Below are 14085 nucleotides of genomic sequence, written 5' to 3'. Positions count from 1 at the left end.
GGTTTAAGAAGCGCTTTCTGAAGTTGTTCTGAGTTAATAATTAATGGATATCTTTCTTTGATAGTTCTTTTATATTTGGATGCAGCTGGCTGGAAATAACCACAAAGGGAACATGATTTTATTTGTCATTAATTTTGACTTTACTTAGCAAATGATCGCGTCCCATCATCAGAGCTTTACTAATCTGGCTGTACTATAATGTGAAGATGAAACCTTTGATTAACAAAACAGATTAATCAGTTTCTAGGGTGTATCTATGCACATCTTACCACCAAACATCTCCTCCCAAGTAGTTTTCTAGTACATGCTTAGAAATGTGATAACTGTTAAAAGCTGCCAAGTAATCACGGTGAGGTTTTTGATCTAGGCTACACATTCATCCTGTAATAAATGAGTGTTTTGCCAACTAAATCAGATGTTTTGTCTGTACATGAGATGCAGATTCAGCACTGCATACATGAAATGGATGCGTTTTATTTTACGCGCAGAATATTTAAAACAAGTTTAAAAAAAATCTTGTACTACTATTTCACTGTGACAGTGCCCGCCAATGTTAAGTGCTGTTTAGATATAAGACTTAATCCTGCCTTAAACATTTGCTATCCTTTTACTCTCCATTCCCAGAAATAAACATATATGTGCTACAAAGGCATTCCAATTGATGCACAAGTTCACCCACTTCATTTCTTTACAAGGAAGTCTGCTTGAAGATTCAGCCTTTCCTGAAATTTCCATACAGTTACAAATACACTGAAGTAACTCAATAAAAACTTTGATCAGATCCATTTTGTTTATTAAAGTTACTTCACAGAAAATTAGAGAAAAGTAATTAGAATTGGCAAGAGAAAAAAAATTAGTATTCTGGAGATTCAAAAATTTGAATCTGAATGTTTATAAATACAAATAACTGAAATTATTCCAGATTACTTCAAAATAGCTGTAAATTAAAAAGGAGATCCTGACAGTCTGGGTGAGGAAAAAAAGTTTATGGTATGCATTTAAAGTCATTTAGGCTGTTTTCAGAAAACAAATAGTTAAGATTCTTTATTATTACCCACAAATTAAGAATCAAAGCAAAATCTAGTCATTAACTAACAGATCTCTTATTCTCCTGGGTGATCTGCCCACTGCAGATGAAATCCTATTGACACAGAATATTTTACCAGTTAGATAATGAACAAGCAGCAGTTTATTGCATTGATTTTTAGCACGCATTTCTAAGTAGAACATATTACCTATTCTCTAGTTACTAGGTAATTTCCATTCTGTGAATCAAGTTTCAGGTTCATAAACAAGCGCCGCCTGCAAGCATTCCCAGTAAGAATAGAGAATTAACTTAAATTTAACTGTTGCTCTCTGCTTAGACACTGCAGTAGATTTCTTTAGATGTGATAAGTATTGTGGTCCCAGATTTTTAGTGCAGAATGCAGATTCAGTTATAGTAGTGGTTATCACCTGTTAACAATTCTGAAAAACTTCAATAGAACGCGACATCCACCACCACGACCATCAGCGCGCATCACTAACATACTAACATTACAGTGTTTGAACACTGTTTTGAACTACCAAGGATATCCTCAAGAGTTAAGAGAAGCTTGACCAGCACACCATAGTTCTCACTGATCATCTATAATTGAAAATACCTTCTCTCACTCTCTCTCCCTCCTTTCCCAAACCCCAGCTTAAAAATTGTTTTAAGAAGCTGGCAAGCGTCAGCAGGGAAGCTGAAGGTACCAGGAGGTCTTCAGACTTTAACACCCTATTTAGATAGATTAAGTCAGGAAAAGATGCTGCTTCAGTCATTCTGAATATCTGATTACTATTTGAGCTGGATTTGATATTTGTCAGCAATGTGCAAGGAGAAAAAAACTTGCCAAATTGTGCTAGGTGAGCTCTAACAGTTTTCATTGAACACTTTAACGAATCAGCACATACCTCTAAGCATTTGTACACATGCAAGTATGCTTATCAGTAATATATACAAAATATACTGAAACGAATCCATGCATTAGTCTTATCCTCTGCATTTTCTGCCCCATTTAAAAAAGGACAAAGGTAACAGAGCTGTAACAGTATTTGTAATTATACTCTAAAATTATCTGATTGAAATGGCATACTCTCCTGAGAAACTTTAAATCACGTTCTAGAAAGCACTCAAATATTAAACTATAGATAGAACAGATTTCGAAAGGCAGCAGTTCAAAACTGAAACCTATGCTATTTCAGTGCCTGCTGTTGAGCAGCTCAGTAACAATGCGTGCATGACTTGTTACTATCTCAGCTGTATTTTAAAGTTTGATATCAAGGGAACGCTTTAGCGCTCAGCTTGGAATAACGTTCAATTTCAGCTCAATTTTATGTTTTCCAACTAATAATTTTTTTTGAAAAAATATTTCAGAAAGAATTATAACTGCAGCCACTCCAAATAGCTGCGGAAAACAGCACACATTGAGAGTCTGTATTCATTTCGTATTTTTCTGAACCAAATAACGTTTTGTGCAATTTACAAACAATTAAACTGGGGATAAGCACTTCAGATGAATGCACAGCTCAAAGCTCATAGTCACATACAGGATTTTTCTAGTGTTTCTCAAAGTGTGTACATTTAATCCCCATCAGCAAAATATTTTAAATAATTTAAATAAAAACCATTTTAAAACTATGTAGTGGTACCCTGGGCATAAAATTTTGATCTTCATTTCCAGATGGAAAATATTTGGTTTCTAGTACAAACAAATAACTTGAAAAGTGATTTGCTATTTAAAAAAGCCAAGTCATATTTCCTGCTGTGTTAGCACTGTTCCACTGATGTGCTTAAACAGATCTTGAACATTTACCACTTCTTAAAGGTACATATAACCAGGGCAATGACAAGATATCCATGTCATGGTAAATTGAGAAATAATTATTCTATTCTTTGATTTATTACATCAGTTGTGAAGCCTCTAACTAGAGCTGGGTATTGCAGCCTACGCACATGTGAATACCTTTATTCATGTTATTTGTCTCATAATCTGTTCAAATGGGTTAATTACTCACGGGCGTAAAGACGAACAAAATTTGGACCTTGGCACTTCACTTTACCCTTAAATCTTTATTTGCCTCTGTCTACAAGTCTATACCTGTATGATAAAGGAGCAAATTACACAGTTGCTCCAGTGTAATTGTTTTAGATGTTTTGAGCTTGAAATAAAAGCTATGTTAATAAGCCCACAGTTGAAAGCTTTGCTTTCTATAGCATTAGGATGCTTGTTTTCATCTGATGAAAATTATTAATACTAACACAAAAATTGTTTTGAAACCATTTATATGGAATACGTACCTACCTCTTTGGTTAAAGTCAGTGATCCATTAAGGCTTTTCTTGCTTTTTTCCAAGCTGTGAGCATACTGCGTATTTAAGTGTGTGTAAGAGTGAAGGTGGGGGGTAGGTTTAGCTGAATAAGAGATTGCTTGATATCTTGAAGTCCTTTGAAGAGTTTTATAGGCTTATAAAGCCCAGTGTGAATGAATGACATTTTTCCCCCCTTTATTTTTACATATGGAAGTTTGTTAACCTGCGTTTCAATTAGTGAATAATTATTAATTATACTAATTGCAGGTTTAATGAAAACCACATACTTTGCAAAAAAAAGTTAAGCTTAAGGCTGAAATTGTAGCTGTGGACACCAATGCTATAGTAAAGGCTGAGGCAACACTTCTGCTTGTAGAGTTTTATATACTTGTAAATATATTTAATAAAACAATAAAGCACTGGAGATTTTTTTAAAAGACAAATCCGTAGGGAGTATATATCCCATAAATAATTTCAGAAAATCCTGATGTTTCTGAACCAACAGTAACAATCGTTTGTTTTAAAACCAGTACAAGATGCACGAGAATCCTAACACAACACAAAGCTGCCCTCATTTTTAAGCTATCTACACAAAAGGAACAAGAACTAATTGCAAGTTATCTGCTAGAACTTCTAACATTTGCTTTTTTTCCTGACAAAAGAGCATTGTACTTTAAGCTGCAATTATACTGCGACACTAGCAACAAATCAGAAAACTTAGATCTAACACTCAAGGAATCCCCATCATTGTATTCCTCTTCACAAACTTTAAATTCCAAATAGGAAAGAAGCCTGAATTTCAGATCTCTCCATTTCTATGTGACTGTTCTGTTTTAGCGTGCTGTTATTGTACTTCAAAATTAAACTTCTCAGAATTCTAACAGCACCACATATCCCAGAAGGCTCCTTTAGAACATTTTAAGAAATGTTGGAATTAGAAGTTTGTTGGTTTACATCTTCTACACAAAGACTGACAAAACATGCTACTGACTAGAAAGCAATTCTTTTAATCTAGCGTCGGTGTTAACTAAAAGAGAGAAAGTAATGTAACTAAAGACCCGAATTTAAAGAGCTAACTGCTCACACAGCTTCCCGTTCATTCTTTCACAGTGCCGTTTGAAATAATCTAATATTCAGTATTGAATGTTGTAGAAATAAAGCTACTGTTGCTATTCCAAAGAATTACACCTGTTTTTTTCCCCCCTGGTTTTCAAACCAGTTCTCCATCGTCTGCAGGATTTCATTAAGAATGTGTTTTAAAGCACTGAAAGTGTTTCCATCACATTATTATTACACAAATTGAGACAAATGTTTGCATAATGAAGAATAATTTTATAGTCTATAGGAGTATGATTAAAACCATCTATTGGGGGGGCTGAAAATGGAAAGATGTAACTAACATTTATAAATTGCCATTGTAAAATTAATAATGTTAAACATTTTTTAAAATAGTATGCAAGGCAGCCAGCAATGGTTTTATCTCAACCATTTTTATAATATCGCTGTTGCATTTTCCACAATTAACTGGTAACTTAATCCATCAAAAGTACATAAAATTAAATCAACTATAAGGAGATGAAATTACTCTTCATACTTCTCTTTCCATGCAGAGAAAGAATTCCAAAATTACAGTAAATTAACTAGGTTATTGAAATCCAGTTGTGATCTTGATTTTAGACTTAAAGAACACTTTAGCAAATACTTAAACAGGCAATTATTGTTTATATAGTTAACAAAAAATGTGTGCAGTTTTAGATAAACTCTACTCACTAATATTGATAAGTAAATAACTGTTTGGAATAATACTTCACTGTAGCCAACAGTGTTCACTATTGAATACATCATACACCTTATATTAAAATACAGCATCATATATTTACATCTATGTTACTTGTCTATTTTTCCTAATAAGAAGATATGAATATTTATATTTAATATCACGGCACAGAAAATAGCAGGTATTAATTACTTCAGTGAACACTCAGAGAAAAACAACAGTATTTTCCTTTCAAAAAAATTGGCCCTAATCCTACAATGGAACCAAAGTCCTGCTAAGGGTCCCTCTGAACAGAGTGTGGCTCAGGCTAGGGCCCTTCACCGCCTCACAGTTTCTCTCTTTATTTGAGCTACTACCAAATTAAAGAGCTCTGCAGCTTGCAGAATTTTCAGATAACAGATTTTTTCCTTTATAACTTTATTTTTTTTTTAATTAATAATGATGTTGCTGTTGATACTGTTGCTTCAACATCAGAATTAAATTGCATGAGAAGCTGTTCTGGTTCAGAGGCTTAAGCATTACTTTTCACTATATATTAAGTCTCTATGGGAAGACACCTTTGAAGCTGCCTTTATGGAGCAGTTTCGGGGCATGCTAAGGCTTCTTTTATTTTCTGTCCCCCCTGCAGAAAATTTACTGTCTGTTCGAACCAGGAAGATTTTCCCACATGTACAATAAATAAAAATCTGCACAGAGATCTTTCCAAAAGCTTTGGCCCATAGTGTAACTCCCACAGAAGTCAGCAGCATAGAAATAGCTGCAGTCCAAAACACAAAGCGTGATCCCTCTGGACAAGCAGCTGCTGCACGCATCACACAGGAGCTGTAGCATGTAATAGCTCCTGGGTCACCAAGGATGTCCACAGTAAAAGCAGTAGCTGAAAAACAGCCAGTAGCAACTTATGGCATGGATCTGTCAAAGACGCATTTGTGGAGGGTCTTCGCTGGGTCCCAGCAAACACCAGAGCTCCTGTGCTAGTGTCTACAAAACCTCAAGCAAGCTTCAGGCAGTGTGAAGGACCCTCAACACCGTTCCCAACAGTACAGTAGAACAAAGCATCATGTTTTATTTCTAAGTATAAGTTTACATGCAGGAGGGATGCAGTGTGCCAACTGCCCAGTAAACACAATATCTCTAACTTCCACTTCAGATCATTTAACAGCTTGAAATCTTTGCATTAAGCTCTAGTTTTGTAGCCATTCCTGTAGCATTCAGGCTTCATCACTAGCATGAAAAGCACTTCCAAACCCTTTAGCTCTAAAATTACCACAACTTAAGCACTGACAGAAGGGCTGGAACAGTTTTGAGTTCCACCTGCTCCAGAAGGACCTCCATTTCCACCTTTGCAAGGAGCACTGTAGGAGGAAGCAGCCAGAGACGCTGCTCACAGCTTGCTGAGAAAGCAAAGCAGCCACAGCCCCACAGGCTGCTCTCAGGTTTGGTAGTTTGATTTTCCTAATTTTTCTTATACAAATAAAACAGGTCTTGCTGAACAAGAGGAACTAACCATTGTAAGATAGTTTTAGTAACCAAAAAAAAAAAGAAAAACGAAGTTCTTCTGTATCAGAAAGAAACATTAGCATTCAATTACAGCAAGGCTTAATCAAGCCCTGCTCTTCTCTGTTTTCTTGTATAATTCCTCCAAAACCAATGGAAATTTGCTCAGTTAAGGAGCAAGGATCACTCACCGATAAGTCTGAAGTTAAAATACCCATTGCTTCATTATAGACCATTTCTGGGACTAGGTCTGATTATTCTTCTGCAACAAGGAAAAAGCTAGGCTCACACATTTCAAAACTAAGGGTGGGCTGGTAAGGCTACCAAATCTCCCCCAGCATCAGGGCACACTGAAAAAATGGCAACTCATTGCTAATACCCTTTAGAAGCCTCTTATTTTCACCTACAAGTTCATTAGGATTACAGAGGTGACTGATTTTATGTGGTAAATGTCTCCATGATTACAAAATGCTGTATTAACAAAAATCAAAATAAAATAGTTTGTCAAACACCGTACATAAAATGCAGCTGAATGAGTCACAGGCAACTGTTTTGCCTCCATATACCTGCACACTATGAAACAGTCTTTAATTACAAGATCACGTGCAAGACTTCAGCCCTAGTGACTGTAGTTCTGCAATATTACAAAGCCTAGCGCTACTTCCCCTGCCATCTCCTCCAATAAAGCTGCACCAGCATAGATCTGGTCTTGTTGTTCTTAAGTTTTCAGTGGAATCAAATGGCTTCTTTCTAGAGTCAGGAGTGAAAGCAGCCTGCAAAAGACTTTTAAAAAAAAAAATTTCCAAAGCCCAATCATCTCAGTGAATTTCATTTCAAGTCCAATCCACTCTCTTGTAGGATAACTGCAGCCCTTCTTTCTTGCCTCCCTTCCCCAGAAGAACATGAAGGCTACTCTACAAACATGTCTGATTTCAATTCTTCCTACAAATACCATGAATCCCTAACATCGAACAGCAAAACACTCCACATATTCTACTAGAAATATTGCACAAGAGCAGATGGAACTGGGGAGGAGGAGGTATCAAGTGGTCACCCCCCCACATCAGACTCGCTGAGTATGGCCCTGGAACAAGGCAGCTGCTCTCCCCAGCAGCACTGGGGCCAGACTCTTCCCTAGTGGCCATGGCTACAACGTGCCCCAAGCCTCTGCACCTTTTCCCTCCTTTGGGAAACTCTCAATGGGTTGAAGTTTGTTGTCCTTTTCCAAAGGCAATGTTCAAAATCCACTAACTAATCTATTTTACAAAATAAAACTCATCAAGAACTACAAGCTGGTTATATATTGAAATCCATACACAGATATACACACACGTAATCTGTTGAATACATTTAGATCCAGGCAAAATACAAATATCCAACTGATTCATCCCAGATTCTAACGCATGAAGCTGTTTGTATCTTTACTTCTAGCAGCAAGACCAACTACTTCAACAAGACTCCTTTGAAGGGGGGGGAAATATATGTGAAGTTACTTCACATTAAGCTTAAAAACTGTGTAATTTCTTCCTTTCCATAATTCACTGATTGATTCCTGATTTGGGGTCCTTGTGGGAATTTTGTCTGATAGGCACTTCTGCAGCAGGCAAAGTGACAGCAAGTCTCGGGTGGATTTCTGGACAACGGAATAATATCGTATCATGACGCCTGCGCAGTGCCCTCTCCATGCACAATAGCTCTGAGTGGCAGTGCATGGTAAGCGGATGAAGCAGTAAGAAGTATATGATCTGATGAGCTTGGCTAAGCTGGGGGCGTCTCCTCTACTCGGCTAAATTAAAAACCTCCCTGCAATTTCAGCCCTAATCACCCCCTCTGATGCTGTAATTGATGATGGTCAGTTAACTCCTTCATTCCCAAGGCCATTTATCAGAACCTAGAGAACTGCACATTAGCAAGCTCCTCATCATATATCAACTGGATTTAACATCTCTCTAAATGTTCCAGAAATAGAAGAAAGATACAAATTACATGGGGAGTAAACATTTCATGGCAGGCCTCTGGTTACATTAGAGCCACAGTGCCTCGCTCCCGAGTGGTACAAGCTGCCTTTAAGCCTGGTTTGTGGAAAATCTCTCTTCGATGGCATTGAGACGCACACTGGCTTCTCTGCCACTCTCCTCCCTGTGGCTGGCACAGGCAGCATGCCAGCAGCATTATTACACCCTTGCACCTCCCAGCTGGCAAAATAGCCCTTTGCAGCCTTTACCAGTTGGTGCAAGCTGCTCTAACTTGTGTTGAGAAACCAAACTAGAAAAGTTCTATTTGCATTTTCAGCTCGAGTCCAGACGCAGTCCCTGTATGCTCTACATACAGGCTTACTGCTAGCTCCTCCACACATGCTCCAAACTTAATAACAAAGGTATGACTCGTGCTGTAAAAATGATCCTGGAGCCAAACAATATCTTTCTATTCCACCTTCTATTTGTAATGGGTTTTTAGGGAATTGTCTGTGCATTGTTCCTCTCTTGGAGGATTCTTTAAGAAAAGAAAGAAAAAATTCCATAAGGTGTGATATATGTTTATACTCTGCTGAATAAAAGGCTTTTCAGCACTGGGAAATCTATAGCATGAATTATTCTAACTGATTTATAATAGACAGCAATGCCTTAAGGACCCTATTCTGACTATTTGTGCTTTCATGACAGGGTCAATGTACTAGCTGCACCATATTCAGTAACTAGAGCATCCAAGGTGTACATCCATATATCTGTTTTAGAATGACAACCTATTACTGCGCTTTAGAAGAGGGTAAGAGGCAATTCTCTTGCCTTGCCCCCTCCCTTTTTGGGGGGGTGGGAGGGAAGAGGAGGGCAGTGTCAAAAGATTCAGATCTTCATAAAATTCATAGTTCCAGTATCAACACAGCCATCTTGCCTAGACTTTTAAATCACCCCTTGCTATATCAGGATACCAGCAATTGCTGATGTCTAATCTTATTTTTTATTTCTGTTGTGTTCTTTTACTTTCTTTTTTTGCATAGGGATTAGGCTGCAAAGTCTTGATAGCATGAAGCTATTTTACTTACAAGTCACTGAACTGTCACTCCATAAACAGGAAACTGACTCAGGAGATTCCTGGGTAACAAAAAATGAGTCAGCTCAAAGGGGAACAGGGCAGAAACCCCTCTCTTAGTTCACAGTCTGAGCAGCAGACATTTCAAGTTGCCACATTAAGATGCTTCAAGAGTATTTTACTCAGTAACAGCTGACTGCTGTCTGGCAAGCAAGAAAATTGAGTGAACTGGTAGATCTTCCCACCAAAGCTACCATTCCTCATTATCTACCTGCATAGGAGGGCAGTAATCATTGATGCTTTCAACTGTCAAAGCACTTAATTCTAGACAGCCTTTCCTACCAGGTAAGAGACTCATCACATTATGAGTATGATATTCTCATATCACAACATTTTCCAATATAGATAGAAAAGAAAGTACTACTTTTATTTTTCTGGATCCACGAGAAAGGACAGAGTCATGGCTGGATTCAGACAATCTTTGATCAAGATCAACTGTGAGGTTGAAAACTGAAGATATATTAAACAGCAAGAAAATGACTTTATTAACATACACCTCCCTTGCTGCTGTTATTCTTGAACTAGATCATCACCAGCCCACCCACAAATAATCACAACATCCTCCTCTCCTAATAGTGCTTGTAGTGCTTGACTAATTCAGTACAATACTAAAGTACTTATCAAAGGAGTTCACAATAATTTTGTCCCTAGCATACAGCAGAACCAGCCCCGAAGGTCTCCCAGCACAACCAGGACACATGGCACTGAAAAGCGGTGCGTCTGCCAGTCAGTAAATGAATTTAATTAAGTAGTGAAGAGGCTGGTCTCATATGGCTGGAACCATTGAGTGTAGGTGTGTGTGTGGACATGCACACTCAACACATTAGCAGATCCAAAACAAAATACAAAATAATAAATGAACTTTCCCAGTTGCAATTAAACTAAACAGAGATCCTTGCTTTGCCTACACTGGTAGATCATCTGGAGTGGACTTCCCAGGAAATACAGAACTATGGTTAAAATAGAATACACAGAAAGAAATATATGCATGAGGTCGTAAGTTTTTAATTTTGTATTTAATTCTACATTTCACACAGTTTTACACCATTTTGAAGTCATCAAGACAGGAGAAAATTAAGCCTGGTAATGGAAAATAATTTCAAGTACACCCAAGAATAACATCTGAAGATTAGCATGTCCCCTGCACAGGTCAGCCTTGATAGCTTTACTCACAGAAAGAGTGTTGCCTATAGTTAAAGGAAACATGCCCAAGACATTGAGAAAATTATTCTGTTTACTAGGATATCTACTTACAAATATGCTTCTGTATCCAAATGACATGCAAACTACAAGTACCCAGTCAACTGTGAAAGATAACGTATTCACTTTTTCTGTACCTGTATAAAAGACTACTGACCAGCTCTCCGTATCTGCTCAGGTACTAATACCAGTGCAGGCCACTCCAAAAATATTCTCCCTTTTGCAGCCCCTCTAGGACAACAGAGACTTAGGCCACAAACCAAATTAATTGGCCAGTGGGGATTTCCCTTAGAGGAGGAAAGCACTCTTCAGCTACATAGGACTGACATCTTACCCCATTCCCCTTTTGCAGTCTGTGACAGGATTGAGTCTGTTGGTGACAGAAGGGACACACCAGCCATATGGCCACAACACTTTGTGTTACAGCTACTTGGGACCAACCATCTCGTAACAGGAAAACTAAAAGTCACAATAAGCCAATGCAGCCCACCATACACCTGATGTTTTCCCTGCAGAGCTCTAGAAGATGGCAACTGGCTCCACGTTACCTTCTACTTAACTTTATTTCCAGAAAGCGCTTGTGGAGAACACTAAATGAGGGACTCCAGTTAGTTTGCCAGCCTTGGCTGGTTTTTGATTCTTACTTTCTCATTTTTAAGTTTCATTGCAAATGAGTAAAGCATTAGAACATTAACTTATATTGTATTGCAGAGCTTATTCCAGTAAACCTGTCAAAATTGGCATCATGAATAATAATACTTAGCACTTACATAGTGTTTTATATTTTCAGAGCACCGTAGACATTAACTTAATTAACAAGTGACAGTTTCACAAGCAGAAGCTCTCCCTGCAGCACTAGACTGCGTGTCTGAATTTCTCACAAAAATTCCAACTCTGCGTTAATCCACTTGTCTTTCATCCTTCTGAAAAGATTATCTTCCTTTTTATTCGACTCCCCTGGACACAGACACCCATGCTTTTAAAAACCAAGCTATTAAAAAAAAAAATGTAGGTGGACGAACAGTGACTTAACATAAGCTAATTGGAAAATCCACATTATCCTACTTTTCAACCTAAATTACTCAAAAATCAGAGCTCTATCAAGCACATATCTAGACAGAATATGTTTTTAAATTGGCATAAAATGTACTTAATATTGATTGCTATGCAATTTCCCAAACTGTTCAGAAACAGAAAGACATAATTAGGTTTTATTTGAATTTTTTCCTTCGAGTTTAAAAAGAAAAATGGCAAAAAAAAAAAATCAATACATTAGTCTATCTGCAGAAGAAAAGTAAGTGAAACGCCTGTCTCTAGAAATTTATACCGCGTATTCATTAGAGAGAACAACAGTCAGTTTTAGGAGCTATATTTCAGAGAAGATTTGTGAAATCTGTACTAACTTCCAGAGTTTAACCATGCTAGAATAACATCTGTCTTGTTTTCTACTCATAGTCCACCAAGTAGATTCAGGACCCGGAGGCCATGGCTGTACCAGACAGAAGTTCCCTCTGCCTTGTCCACCTACTCAAGGAAGGGCAAAGTCTTTCTCATCCTGGCCTTCATCAAAGTAGTTCAGTTTTCAGATACAAAGGACAAGTTTGAGGAACCACACCAACAAACCCGTCTTACAAAAGATCCATGAACTATTGTAGCTCATAGCCCTCATGGGCAGTGCATGCATTCACTACCTGCACATCGTATACCTCCATGCCACAAAGTCACTGCAAACACCACCATCTCCCACAGCACCAACCTCAGAGAAACCGAAGGAAGACACAACTCAAGCATCCGTACAAGAGAGGAAAGAAACCCTCATTAAGACATAACTCTATCTCTAGCCAACTGAATGGTGGTATTGCAGGTTTGAATTCTCCCCACCACCACACTGAGCAATTTTCACAAACAAAAACCAGTAACTCGAGGAACAGAGCACCCAGAACTGATGCTGGCTTTGGGAAAGCTCTCAGCAACAACCCCAGTTCATCCTCCTCAGAGGACTCAGCAGTAGCTCTGAAGCAGTCAACCCACCACACACAGACAATAAGGAACAAAGAATCACATCATAGCAGCGCTTAGCTTACTTACAGATCTGTTGCCTTCTGATCAACACATCACTCACACAGGACCAAGTATTGCAGAACCATCTCCCCCAAATCACTCATGAATCCTCATGATAAAGGCTGAAGCAAGGCTATAGCAGCTGAGCCCCATCAAGGTCCTGCTGAAGGCTCACAGCTGCTGGCACTGATGAGGGACCACCGCAGCAATGCAGCTTTCCAGCAGCCGCACCTCAGCATCTTTTTTCCCGCTCTTTTATGGCAGGGCAGCAGCTATGGCTGAAAGCCCAACAAAATGGCGGCTGTGAGGGCAGGCAGAGTTGCTGCTGGCTGGCCAATCCTTGTTTAGAGGCACTCCTCTCCCATTCGGTCACGGCATCCCTTGTCATTACCTGCCGCCTCCATTTTCTTCAGTATCTGAAAGCTGCAACTCTCAGCAGCTTTCCTTAAAATCCCAGTTCCTAAAGTCAAGTCAAGGAGTTTGCATTTTCCTGATCGCCATTTCAAAAGAAAGTTTGCAGCCGCTTGAAACCCCCAGTGGTTACACCAACCCAAGCCTGTGAGTACTACCAGAAAAAAAAAAAGAAAAGAAAGAAAAAAAAAACCACAAAGCATTAAAAATGCCTCTCCCTCCATGTTATGAGCAGCTGAGGTCTGTTGCAAGCTGAGGGGCGTGGGTTCCTTCCCTCACAAAGTGCTTGGGCTGCACACCTGTGTCTCTGGAAAGCAGCTTCTTCATACAGCACAACTGCTATGAGGGTTTGGTGGTGACATGGATGTTAATTTATTGTGTAACAGTTACACTGGGAAGTGATGTTTCTTTCCAGTTACTTCTTGTGCAGAAGAGGACACAGCCCTGTGTGTGTGCTCCAAGTGTGACAGGCAGAAATTTAGCAGCAGGAAACTGCAGTAAACTCTTTCATGTGGCCCTTTCCATGGGTCAGACCCTTATCTGATAAAAATCAGCATTTCTCCACTAACAGCATCACTAACAGCCATGTAGTCTGATTATCCCACCAAACCTGTCACTTAAAAATTGCATTATGTGATCTAAATTAACTGCTTTCACTCCAAATATATTTTTATTTCACTTCAGTATGAAGACGTTTAATGCTGGTAAGCCACTTG

The 14085-nt window shown here is 38.6% G+C and overlaps 1 long non-coding RNA gene across 1 annotated transcript in view; it reads right to left on the bottom strand.

Moving 5' to 3' along the window:
- LOC116217078 overlaps positions 1-13510 on the bottom strand; it is a 64372-nt gene extending 50862 nt beyond the window's left edge. The window contains exon 1 of the long non-coding RNA XR_004161009.1: positions 12986-13510. This is a non-coding gene — a long non-coding RNA (uncharacterized LOC116217078). The remainder of the gene's footprint in view (positions 1-12985) is intronic.
- Positions 13511-14085: the final 575 nt, after the last annotated feature.

The sequence above is a fragment of the Meleagris gallopavo genome, chromosome 12 (genome assembly GCF_000146605.3).
Source record: "Meleagris gallopavo isolate NT-WF06-2002-E0010 breed Aviagen turkey brand Nicholas breeding stock chromosome 12, Turkey_5.1, whole genome shotgun sequence".
NCBI classification, from domain to species: domain Eukaryota; kingdom Metazoa; phylum Chordata; class Aves; order Galliformes; family Phasianidae; genus Meleagris; species Meleagris gallopavo.
The sequence above is the reverse complement of the archived record's forward strand: the minus strand, read 5'-3'. Positions and strand labels throughout refer to the sequence as shown.